Source organism: Felis catus, chromosome E1, assembly GCF_018350175.1.
Source record: "Felis catus isolate Fca126 chromosome E1, F.catus_Fca126_mat1.0, whole genome shotgun sequence".
Taxonomy (NCBI): Eukaryota; Metazoa; Chordata; class Mammalia; order Carnivora; family Felidae; genus Felis; species Felis catus.
In genome coordinates, this window is record NC_058381.1 from 4,755,138 (window position 1) to 4,767,866 (window position 12,729).

General features: G+C 41.8%; 1 protein-coding gene and 1 long non-coding RNA gene across 8 annotated transcripts in view; one reads left to right on the forward strand and one right to left on the reverse strand.

Moving 5' to 3' along the window:
* Window positions 1-12,729, forward strand: part of ADPRM (ADP-ribose/CDP-alcohol diphosphatase, manganese dependent) — a 578,681-nt gene that overhangs the window by 79,396 nt on the left and 486,556 nt on the right. The gene's annotated exons all lie outside the window — the stretch shown is intronic.
* Window positions 964-4,582, reverse strand: LOC123382117. Its single transcript, XR_006590022.1, has 4 exons — window positions 4,524-4,582; window positions 3,391-3,542; window positions 1,327-1,486; window positions 964-1,116 (listed from the first exon to the last, which is right to left on the reverse strand). It is a non-coding gene; the product is annotated as an uncharacterized LOC123382117 (long non-coding RNA).

Below are 12,729 nucleotides of genomic sequence, written 5' to 3' on the forward strand. Positions count from 1 at the left end.
TTCTGTGTTTTTACACAAGGCCATTTTGGATTAACAGCACACTACCACGTAGAGATGACTGTAATGCGGTGTATTCACCGAACACAGAAAGGAAGTCACCCTTGCCGTCCCATGTCTGAGATCAGTGGTTTCCTGACCTGTGGGGTCACAAGCCCCCAAGGATCCTCAGGGTTGTTGCAGGGGACTCTTGAATCCATCTGCACAGCGATAATTGCCTCAAGTTTGAGCAAGCAACATCATCAAACAGTGTTTTCTGTTAGAAAGTCTAAGTGACTATAGCTTCCCATTAAATATAAACTAATTAAAAATGTATTAAATGTGTAGCTGTTTTTCATCATTATGTATCTTTCTAACGTAATACTAAAAGTACAGGTCCCAACATGTGGAGTTGGTCGGAGGGAGGTCCATTGAATGTTTTGATTCTGTGGAGGAGAACTTGAAAACGACTGGTTTAGGTTATAGATGGCAAGAGCTGGGAAGTACCTCAGCAGTCACCTAGAATGTGGCGTCCTCATTTTACTGATAAGGAAAGGAAGACCCAGAAAGGTGAAGGGGTCACGCAGCACCACAGAGGTGTGACGGCGGGGCTGGGGTACGAGCCCTGTTCCCCTACGTCCAGGGCCAGTGCTAATTCCACCGCGGTACACTGTATTTAAAGACACATAAAACCAACTGGCTTCCCTCGGGCAGCCAGAGCCCATGAAAAGCCTGGATTGGCACCTGGAAATTTCGACTCCGCGACCAACGCGTTGTTGATTTTACCAAATGGTCTCTATAATACAGCTTTCCTGGTTAAGTTGGACCAGCAGTCCACATTAGAATATTACACGTGATTGTTGGCATTCTTTCTGAAGTGCTAACAGCACATGAAGGAGACTAGTCATTAAATTTCACGTGGGTAAGTGGTCTGAAAAGTCAATATTTTACGCGAAGCCATTTTTAAAGAACAGCTGCTCCTTGTATTACCTTATTCCCATCACTAAACCAGGAAATAAAATGGTAGCTCTTTAGGACTTAGCAGTAGAGATCCCTTTGTTGTTTAGAGTGCAGTAATAAATCACTCTTACCTCGTGTGTTACCAGATGAAGACGGTGGCAGGCTCAAAGCAGACAACTACTGTTGAAAGAAAAAAAAAACTAAGAGAATGTAGATTCTTCTTTTTTCTACTTAATCACAAAATACAAGTAACTATATTGTGTACCGTGTCATTCTTAGGAATGGTGGAAAGAAAAATTAAAATTTGGAAAGAGTAGCCATCTCCCTTAAGTGAATGGTCCTCACCACCAGGACTGTAGAACCAGCCAGATGCCCTCCACGTATACATACCTTGAGGAATTTTGAAGAAGGACGGGACCAAGGCATGTGGGCTCCACTTTTATAGAGACTGTTCTGCAAGCACAAGCTGCCACCTCAGCTGTCCGAACTGGAACCTACTTGGCAAAACCGTTTTTGGCAAATCTCTTTGCACAATATTCACTGACTGTGGCTGTGAATGGATATAATTAGAAATATTTCTTGTCACCTATAAATAATTTGACAGAGGATAACCTAGAGTTCTTTATAGGCATTTGATAGGGGACAGGGATTCAGGGCTTCTAAGGCTGTTTCTCCAGCTTTGCTGTTACATCATTCACCATGGAGTTCAAAGCCAGGCCCCCACTTACTCTCCTGCCTCTAAAGTTGGTCTGACAGAACGAGCTGGATGTGAGGAACTTAGGACTAATTGGTTTTTAGCACTTAAAGCCATTAAGGAGCTGGGATGAATTTTAGATCTGACACTGTCTTTGGAAGCAGTGAGTGATGGATATTAAGGCAGAAAATTCCTAGCCTGGGTCCCGATTTTAGAAACACTGGCGATAGATGCTTTTAAAGTCTGAAAAGCTAAACGTGATGGAGAAAACGAATTGTCAGGTTAGGCAGTGGCGGTAGACCAGTGCAGGCATCGTAAGGGATTTAGAACAGATATAAACACTTCTGTTCCTTTTCTGAAGAACTTGCCATGGCTACGTCCAGCTCATTTGTTTTCACTGAGGGGACACCAGGATGCCGTGTGATGTTCACGCGTGTTTCCCCTGCATAATGGAAGGAGACACAGACATGCGTCCCTAGTTCACGGGCAAATCCTCATGACTAGCTGTAGCCCTAATGAGGTGGGTACTACATACTTTGATTTAAGGTGGGAGGAAAGACGTGGTATCCACAAAACTCTTGTGGATTGAGAAGATGAGTGGGAGTATGCCATATGCCCATGATACTTGCAAATTGGGTTTTGGTGGTTTTGCCACATACACAGCTGTTGCCGAATATGACGGGAAATCTATCTACTCTAAGTGTGTCCCTGAGATCCGATGTGATATTTTTTACTATCATCTGCTAGCTTAAATTACTGATTAATGTGATCACTATTTTTATGCATCCTATTGAGTTAGAATTTTCTCTTTAACACATTAACAGACTGAATCTTTTATACTTTTTTTAAATTTCTTTTGATACAATCCTGTGGAAGGCAGACATTTTTATTTTCTAAAAAATCTCTGTGGAAATGAGTCTCAGAAGTTCAGCAATGTACACAAAATGTTGGGGGTCTAAGAAAGAGGAAATGTCTTCTGATTTTTTTCTATGTTAAGATTTTCATAACTCATTTATTTTTACTTCTTTTGGAACTTGGTACCTAAATTCTAGACATAATAACTATATTATCAAGCACACCCACCACTTTTAGAACTAAAAGATAGAAGAAGACACTGTGGATGGGACCAAGACACAGGCTGAGTTATGCAACTATAGCTAATGAGGACTGTACCTAAAACACAGAGCTTTGACAAACTGCAGAGACCGACTGATCATCCAGATCTTGAAAGCTCTGAAACGGGGCAGGGGTCTTGTGGAGACTGGCATAGACCACCAGGAATGGGTCAGAGAAACTTGCAGAGCTTGGACAAGGACAGAAGAGTAGCAGCGCTGAATGAGGGAGAGGCCTTTCCCTTATACCTGCGTCTCTAAGGACTGTGTGAACAGGAAATACAGGAAAACAGTGTTAAGCCTTCTTGTATCTGTGTGGTTCTTTGTGATTTGGATGCTGTGTTTAAGCAGTTTGGATAAGAGCTTCTCCCTTGTGTGTCCCCCCATTATCCTTGCAGATTTGGAAATGTTATAGGATTCTGTGATCTTGGACTCCTTCATCTACTAAAAGCATAAATTTAGTGAAAACCCGAGATTCCCTTTATCTTATAGAGTTGTATGAATTAAATTAGGCTATGTAAATAATCTATAGTATAAACTGCCTTTATGAGTAATAAAGGCATTACAGATGATTATTATTGGAGGTTATATATAATCACTTAATTCTTAAATATACACACCCACAGACATATACCCACACACACATACCTACACATATGTAAGATGCTTAGAACAGTGTCACCAGGGGCTGCTGAAGCAGACATTTTGTAATTCCAAGTAAAGGTCACAATGACATGCTGACACTCCTGAATGTACCCAGGGAGTCCAGATGGTAGTAAAGGACCGCAGAGAGGTGGTGGCTAGGAAATGTCAGCGAACAAGATTATTATTGTTGTTTTATGGTTTTATTAGATGAATTTTGTCCAAAAATTATAGTTGGCACCCAGTCCTAGCTTCTGTGGTATCCGGCATAGCAACACAGCCTCAATGAAACCCCTTGAGATTCGGCAAGTCACATTTGTTGTTTGTCTTTTTAAAAATTTGTCTGGGACTCCCAATGGGTCATCACTGTTGAAGAGAAGTTGCATATTCATTTTAAGTCAGTTTATAGCACTGTGCAGAATTCTCGTTCCAGGGTGTGGGTAGAGCCATTCACTCGCTTTTCTACTCTACACATACTAAATGTCCACTGTGTACTAATAAATTACCCAAACTGGCCAAGCTCATGCTTCAGTCAATGGGGGTGGACATACACAGACAAAGAAGTCAGTATGTAGTACGCCAGACGATACTACATGCTAAAAGGGACAATAAAACCGAGTAAGGGGGAAGGGAGAACTGTACCAAGGTGGGTGATCTTGGAAGGCTTTTCATGGAAGGTGACAGACATTTGAATAGAAGCTTGAGGGAAGTTAAGAAACAAGCAATGTGGGTATGTAGAAGAAGAATATTTCAGACAGAGGGAACAGAAAATGTAAAGGTCCTGAGGCTGGAGTACCCTAAAGTGTTGAAGGATCAGTGAAGAAGCCTGAAACAGAAGCACACTGTCAGGGGACAAGGGGGTAGTGTGGCGGCAGACGGAGTGGGAAGGGTCAGTTAACATAGGAGCTTGTGAGACCATGTCAGGACTTCGTTTTTAATCTGAATGAGATGGAGAGCCAGAGGAGAATTTTAGGAAGGGGGGCTGAAGATTTAAAAGAACCTCTCTGGTGCCTGTGTTGAATGTAGATTGCAGGGCAGCAAGGGGAGGCCAAGGAGAGGCAGCAGGCTACTCACTGCCACAGTGTAGATGGATCATAATGGTGGCTTGGGCCGTGTTCCTGTTAGTGTGGCTGACTTACCATACTGCCCCAGATGATGGCCTAAAACAAACATTTTATCATGCCTATGGATTTTGAGGGTCAGGAATTTAGAATCTGGAAGGGACACAGCAGCCTTTGTTTTATAGTACCTGTGTTCTCTGAGAACAAAACCTGGGGGTGATTCAACAGCTAGGGGCAAGTATTATGTCCCATAACAAAAGCCAGAGAACAAAAGGATTGTTGAGAAGGGTAGCTAATAAATACAGTGATGCCTGGGGGCAGACATGGGGTCCAGGGAAAGTTTGTTAAAAAAGGCGAGAGACTAAGCATATTTGTGTTAATAAGGAGGATTCTGTAGAGTTAAGACAAACTGATGACACAGGAGAAGAGGGAATTATTGTGAGCGGCAAGGCAAGGGGGACTGGAGTCCAGAGGCTCTGATGGGAACATGGACAAGGGTTAGGGTTAGGAAAGAAGACGGAGAGTGAGAGCGAGATGCAGGTTAGCTGATAGATTTGATGGTGGGAAGATGAGGGGGTTCCTATTTGCTTGCTTCTGTTTCTTCAGTGAAGTATGAGGCAAGGTCACTGGCTGAGAGTGAGGGCAGTTGAAGGAGATGTAGTGGGTATACAGAGAGAAGGTGTGACGTGTTCTCTTTGAAGAGGGAGAGGCTCACCCAGGAGTACTGAGTTATAATCTTGTAGTTAAAGTGAGACCAGGTTAGCGGATCTGTTTTTCTCCAGCAAGTTCAGATGCTCGGATGTAGCCATAGAGAATCTGGGTTTAACCAAAGTGAGACTTTGTCAGGCAAGTGAAATCTAGAGAGAAGGCCAACGGAGTTAAGAATCTTTTCGAGTGAGTTATTATAATGTTGGGCCATGAAATTTAAGCCTGGTTAAAGAAGGAGGTGAAAGAACATATCAGAACAATGAAAAAGTGGTAGGGGTCAATGGAGATGATGGGATATCTGGAGTAGGTGAGCTGGAAGAAGAGGCGGTATTAGAGATTGAATGGAATGAATCCCGCTTGGTGGTGATGTGTGATTATTTCATATGTGGTGGGATTTGATTTGCTAATATTTTGTTGGGGAATTTTGCATCGATGTTCATAAGAGACACTGAACTAGTTTTTCTTTCTTATAATATCTTTATCTGGTTTTGATAGTAAGGTCATTCTGGCCCCATAGAATGAGTTAGAAAATGCTGCCTCTGCTTTTTTCTTGAAGACATTGTGGAGAATTGATACTATTTTTCCTTAAATCTTAGGTAGAATTCACCAGTGAAATTATCTGAACCTGATGATTTCTGTTTTAGAAGCTAATTAATTATTGATTCAATTTCCTTAATAGATGTGCATCTATTCAGATTATTTATTTCTCCTTGTATGCTTTGGTAATTTGTGCAGAGACTGAATGGGATGCTTGAGGTTGAGATTTTTGTGAATGTACAGATCTTGATCATGACAAGGGCAGTGATGACTATATACTCAGCTACCTCAAACTATTCCCCAGAGCTAATTTTCTACACATGCAAATATATAGTGTATTATATACAAATATATCATATTTGTATATAAATGTATAGGGTGTATGTATATATATGTATATATATGTGTGTATATATATATATATATATATTTATTTATCTATATAAATGGGATTATATATACTGATGGTCTTCAACTTGGTTTTTTACTCATTATTATGTACAGAAATGCTTTCCATAGTGGTATTTATTCATTTAATTGGTATTTATTGGGCAGACATACAAGAGTTAAAAAAAAGAAGTCCGTGCTCTCTTGGAATTGACATTTTGATGGAAGGGGGTGGTGGATACAATGAATTCATTCAAAAAAAAGTTAAAGATGTATTTTTTATTCTATGTGACGTGCTGTAAGAAGTGTAAGTTAGAGTAACAAGGTAGAGATTACTGTAGGCAGGGGGCCACACTGGTGTGGCAAGCAAGATAGACTTCTTTGAACCAAGACTTGAATCATGCGAAAGAATTACCTCTGAAGAGATCTGAATGAAGAGCATTCCAAGCAGGGACAATTGTGGGGAAGTGAGTGAAGGAAAAATAGGTCCGTATCTTCAGTGTCTACCAAGAGCCACGTGTATATTCTCAGTATTTGATTTGCATTGCCTCATTTGATCCTCATGCAAACTTCAAGAGTAGAAAATGCCATTATGCTGTCTACTGAAAAGGGACTGAGCTGCAGTCTGGTTCAATAAATTGCCCAGGATCACATAGCTAGTGTGTGTGGTGGAGCGGAGACTCGGCCCAGGCAGGGCCGCCCCCGAGACTGTCACCTAGTCACCAGCTCTACAGCCTCTAGAGTCCCTTCCAACTCTGAGATTCCACATTTATTTAGTGATTTTACTGACACAATAAAAGCTATGCCAGAAGTAAACAGCTAACAGAATGATAAATGAGAGACCTCCCGTCAAATTACTGATTGACATTTTGTGAAAGCTGCATTTTATGAGAACTGCATGTGGTGTTATGTTGTCCTGTTGTTGAACATGCCATAACCTTGCCCACCAGAAGCCAGCGTATCCAAAACCAGGATGCCATAAGCAAACTACCCCATGATACACAAATCTATGCAAAGTACATGATGCTAAAGAGATAGAGAAATGTAGAGACTTGTGTTTTCTGTGCCACAGCATGTAGGGAGAGCCTTGAAGATGTTTTTCAGAAATTCTGTCTTGGGAGCACATCAATAATTTGTCCCTACACAACATGTAAGTTTTGCTCGCTTATCACCCACCCCTTCTAGCCGTCTACACCTTTCCACTTCCTTGAATAGAGTGAATACAGGAGCACCTACTAGATGTTAAAATTAACTCAGATGCACACAGATTCCTGGGGAAGCAAGTCTAGATGGGAAAAGAATGGGGAGGCAGAATCATTCAGCTCTTTCTAATTATTCTCTTTCATTCTTTAGGGCCTCCCTGATTCCCAGGGCTTGGTATGTAGTTGTTTGGCTCACTCTTGCTCCCTGCCAGTATTAGCTGACATTCCTACTCTTATGTGTAAGAAGTCATGTGCTGTCCCCACCATGCAGGCAACATTAATAATTAATATTTGACAATCTATTTTCCCATGTATTGGTGAACTATAATAAAAATAAATCAGTGGGACAAATCTAATTTTAACTTAAATCTTTTCAAATTCTCTGTCCTTCTTAGTTCCAGTTAGACAGCAAGACACACGTCTAGGATTGTTTTTCTGTTCAAGTCTTACGTATGGTGCTAAGTTTCCTATTCCAGAAAACAAGTACCAATAAAGTGTTGCCATCGTGCTGATAGCTGGTATAGTCTACACAATTGGAAGTACTGGTAGGAGGAGAACATATTATATTCCCAAGTGGCAGGGTATCAACAAGAGAGAATTGTAAAGAAGTAAGAGGCAGTTGTGTAGGGGAAATGAAGTAAATCTTTTAGTATTCCTGTGCTGGTTGTTTGTGGATGTTTTGCATTTCTATAAATGTCACTGTGTAGACAGTTGCCCATTGGTTTTGAAGGTGTTGAAAGTAAGAGAAAAGTTTTAAGAAACTATTTTTTCCCTAAATATATATTGTAGTTGGGCAAAATTCAGAAGTAAAATGTGAATAAATACAACTCTTTTTCTTTAAATGAGTAAACCAGACTAATCAATCTAAATTCTGGAATTTCCTTGGGTAACAGGGGAGATCAGACAGATTGCAAGAATTGAAGAGGAGAGAGAGACAGGGTGCATTAACTGAACAGGAGCCATGAGGCAGGATAGAACATCTGAGCAGAATAGATAAGACAAGATGCAGTAATTGAAGGGGAGAGACAAGAAAGCATGCAATAAATGAGAGGGAAAGAGAGAGACAGGACAGGATGCAATAACTGAATGGGAAGGACAAGGTAGGATACAGTAATGGAAGAGGAGAGATAAGAAAACATGCGATAAATGAGGGGAAGAGAAGACAGGATGCAATAAATGAGCAGGCGAGATAATACAGGGTGCAAAAACAAATGGGAGAGATCAGACAGGATGCAATAACTGGGCGGGAAAGATAAGGCAGAATGGAATAACTGGGCAGAAGAGATCATACAGGATGCAATAAATGAGCAGAGAGATAAGAAAGGATGAAATAACTGGACGAGAGAGTTAAGACAAAATACTGTGACTGTGAAGGAGACATGGCCAGGGTGCAGTAACTGAACATAAGAGATAAGATGGGGTAGAATATCTCGGTGGGAAAGAGAAGACAGGAAGGGATAATTGAACAGGAGAAGATATAGGTAATTGCTCTAGAGAGATTCTTCTTCCTATTAGGGATGGTTGCTTGGAGCCAGTGCCCTTGAAGGATAAGTAGGGTGCACTTACAAAAGAGGAGGCGAGAGTATGATGGTCAGAGGCAGCAGCAGAAGTGAGGAGAATAGGACAGTGAGATGAAAGTACGGGAAAGGAACATTTCCGTCCACCTGCAGGTCCTAGAACACTTATCAGGGGAGGCTTTGACTCTTAAATAAGGCTTTAAAGGGAACCATGTCGAAGCTGAGACTTAAGGAATGGGTAAACATTTGCCAGATGGATAAGAAGGGGAGGGCATGCAGGCAGCAAATTCAAAGGTATGGAAACTTTTATTCATTCATACTTCCAAAATGTCATTATTGAGCAGACACTCTGGTCAAGGCACAATGTCAAGTGGAGGGATATACGGGTGAATAAGAAAGACCCCAAACCTATATATGCTTCATGTAACATCCATTTTAATGAGGGAGAATGACATTACTTATTTGCAGTTTAGTTAAGTGATAAGTAAAGAGAGCATACAACAGGGAAATCAGACCTATTCGGGAGGGTCTAGGTCTTTTTCTTAACATAGTGAAATTTAAGCTCAGATTTAGAGGATGAATAGGCCCTAGCTAGTCGAAGTATAGAGGTAAGAAGTGAGAGGGTCCTTGAAGCCAGGGCAGGTGAGAAGGCTCAGAGTATGTCCCTAGAACTAAAAAGGAGATCAGTGAGGCTGAGACACACAAGAGGAAGGCAGAGTGTATCACAAGGTGGAGCTTACAGGGTAGGCGAGGGCCATCCTCAGGATTTTAATCTTTATGCTACGAGAAAAGAGGGGTGACTTTAAGCGGGACAGTGATGTGGCCAGTGTATTGTTTTTAGAAAGCTCTCACTGGCTGCAGTTTAGATTCTGTCAGAATGGTTTAGACTCAGGAAAGAAGAGTAGTTGTGTGGGAGACCAGGCAGTAGATGGTGGCAGTTTGGATGGGGAACATGGTGGAAAAGACAGAGTTGATGGTCTTGAAAGATATTTAAGGGCAGTGAAGAAAAAAAACATGATGACCGATTGGATATGGGTGAATGAAGGACAGGTTGGTCGGTCTCAAGGCTGGTTCCTAAATAGTTAGATTGAGGAACTGAATGATCACCGTTGCCATGCACTGTGATAAGGAACAGTGCAGGAATAAAAGAGAGGCTAAAGGATCGGAGGCTATGGTCATGAATTAATTTTGGCCATGTTGAGTTTAAAGTTTCTTCTATTAGCAGAGACATCAAGCCTGGAGTTCAGAGTACAGAACTAGAGTTGGGGTGTAAATTTGGAATCCATACGTTGTGGATGGTAATAGAAACCAAGGGAGCAGGTGAGATCATCCAAGGAGAAATGTAAACTGAGAGGAGAAGGGGGCCTAGGATGGAAACTTGGTTCACATCACATTGAGCTCACAAAAACTTCTGATGGTTAGACAGAGGCAGATGAGATGATGAAGGGGAATGAGAGAGGCTGGAGAGCTGGAGCTATGAAGGACACCAAAGCAGGTCAGAGTTTTGGAAATGAAGGGAAGAATACATTTCCATAAAAGAGAATGGTCAGATGTGTAACATGCAGTTGAGAGGTTGAGGTGATTAAAGATTGAGAAGTGTCCATTCGATTTAGCAATGAAGACGTCACTGAGGATCATAGTGAGATCCATTTAGGTGGAGTGGAGGGAACAAACACCAGCCTGGAGTGAGTTGAGGAGGAGGTGAGGAAAGGCAGCAATGTGTATATGTAACAGTTTTGAGAGATTTTGTCAGAAAGTAGAGACATGAGAAAGGAACTAGAGTGAAGAATTGGGTCAAGTGACAGTTTTAAGATAGGATGCAGTAGAGTGGAAGATATTGAGAAGAAGGTGGAAGAAAAGGAGTGTCCACTGTATATTCTGAGAAGGGGGGAGGGGATGAGATTTAGAATAGGCAGATGAGGTGGCCCTGAATTTAAATTGGAGGAGCGACCTCCACATTCGAAGGATGAATATGGCTTGGCAGCAGAAATGGGAGGCCATTGGCATCTGAGAGCACCTAGTTTTTCTTTTAAGCAGGATGTGAGGTCATCTTCTGGGGCCAGAGGCAGGGAATAGAGATTTGAGGAGAGCAGAGATCTGAAATAGAACTAGAGGGACTGAGCAAGTTGACTGCATAACTCCAGCACCGAAGGCCCAGCAGGGTCCGTGATTGGGAATTTATACTGGTACCATCTCCTTGGAAATGTGGAGCAGTGAACTGTTGCATTCATTCAGGTTTGGTTTCTTTCCACTTGAGTGTGGCAGGGGATAGGAGATGGCAAGCAAGTTTGGGGTTTTGTGAAGAGAGTGGACAAAAGATAATGAATTTTTGCTTGCTTGGGAGAGCAAAAGGGGCTAATGAATATGGAAGAAATAAAAGGTCAGAGATTATTGGAGGTACAGTGTGGTTAAATAAGAACGTTAGATTAGGGATAGGGCAACATGCAAGCTGGAAGATCAGAAAGGTGGTGCTTGATTTGGTGAGTGTGATGTTGGGGCCTTTTCCAGAGTGGGACTGTGGACGAGGTGCAGGGGACGAGAAGGCAGTGGAGGATGGGAGTCCCTGGACTAGACACATCATCCATATGGATGAGGAAATCTGCCAGGAATGTGGGAAAAATTGGGTGATCAGAGAAGAAGGGCCAAAATCGTACTGAAGGAAGTCAGTCAAGGACCGCAGCAGGTGTGGGGGATAAGCGGAACAGCAGGAATCTCAAAGAAGGAAGAACTCTCTACAAGAGGATGAGCAGCACTGGGGATGGAGGCAGGATATTGCTTGTAGCTCAGGGCTCCTTAAGAACTTAAGTTCTCAGAGCCTGAGAGAGTAAAGGTCACCTCTTAGGAGAGCTTCCAGGGGAGCATTGCTATCAGGGAAGGGTAGATTTTAATTTATAGTACAGCTCAGGATGCAGCATTAGGATGAACACTTGTCTCTAAGGCTCAGTAGAAAAAAAAAGTGAAGGTGCATATCAACCCAGAGGGATTTCCCCCAGGAGCTGAGGTCCAGAGGAGTGCAGCCGGATAATTTAACTGACTAGATAGTTAAAAAAAAAAAAAAAAAAAAAAAAGTAATCTGGTATTGTTCTTTTTAAATAGGTGTATGGTTCTTGGGGTGCCTGGGTGACTCAGTCGGTTGGGTGGCCGACTACAGCTCAGGTCATGATCTCACGGTCTGTGAGTTCGAGCCCCACATCAGCCTCTGTGCTGACAGCTCAGAGCCTGGAGCCTGCTTCAGATTCTGTGTCTCCCTCACTCTCTGCCCCTTCCCTGATTGCTCTCTGTCTCTCTCTCTCAAAAATAATAAACATTAAAAAAAAATTTTTTTAAAGAGGTGTATGGTTCTTGTATGTTCTTTTGTTACATTCCTGGTCGACAAGATACTTGCTATTTTACTTGCTCCTTGTCTATTAAAAATGAGGTGAGGAGGCCCATGCCACCTCCAGCACATGTAGCTCCCTGGTAGTGATACCAATTCTAATCATGATGAGGACAATTGCTGCAGCATGGTAGAAAGGCACAGCGTCGCAAGCCAGAGAGAAAATAATGAGAAGGGGGAACTGACTGAAAAAAAGATTAATTGGCCTTCCACTGCTGTCAGAAGTACTGGGAGAACGCCTTGTAAGAGATACCGAACTTTCCAGAATGAGCACAAATACTGCAAATATATTCATTCTTAACTCTCGTTTCACAACGAGGGAGGAGCTCAGGAAAACAAATAACTAAACATATCGCAATGGCAAAAAAGAAAAAAATCTCTCATATTTAAAAAGGACTAGAAAATCTACAGAATATTTCTCTCTCAAGGAATCCCTAATCCCAAATTAATAGTTCACGTAGTTATAGTGGAGAGTTTGCATTATTAATATTGTTGAGGGTCTAATCCAAACGTTTTATATTTTCACTTATTTTATGTAGCTAATTAGTGTTTTAATT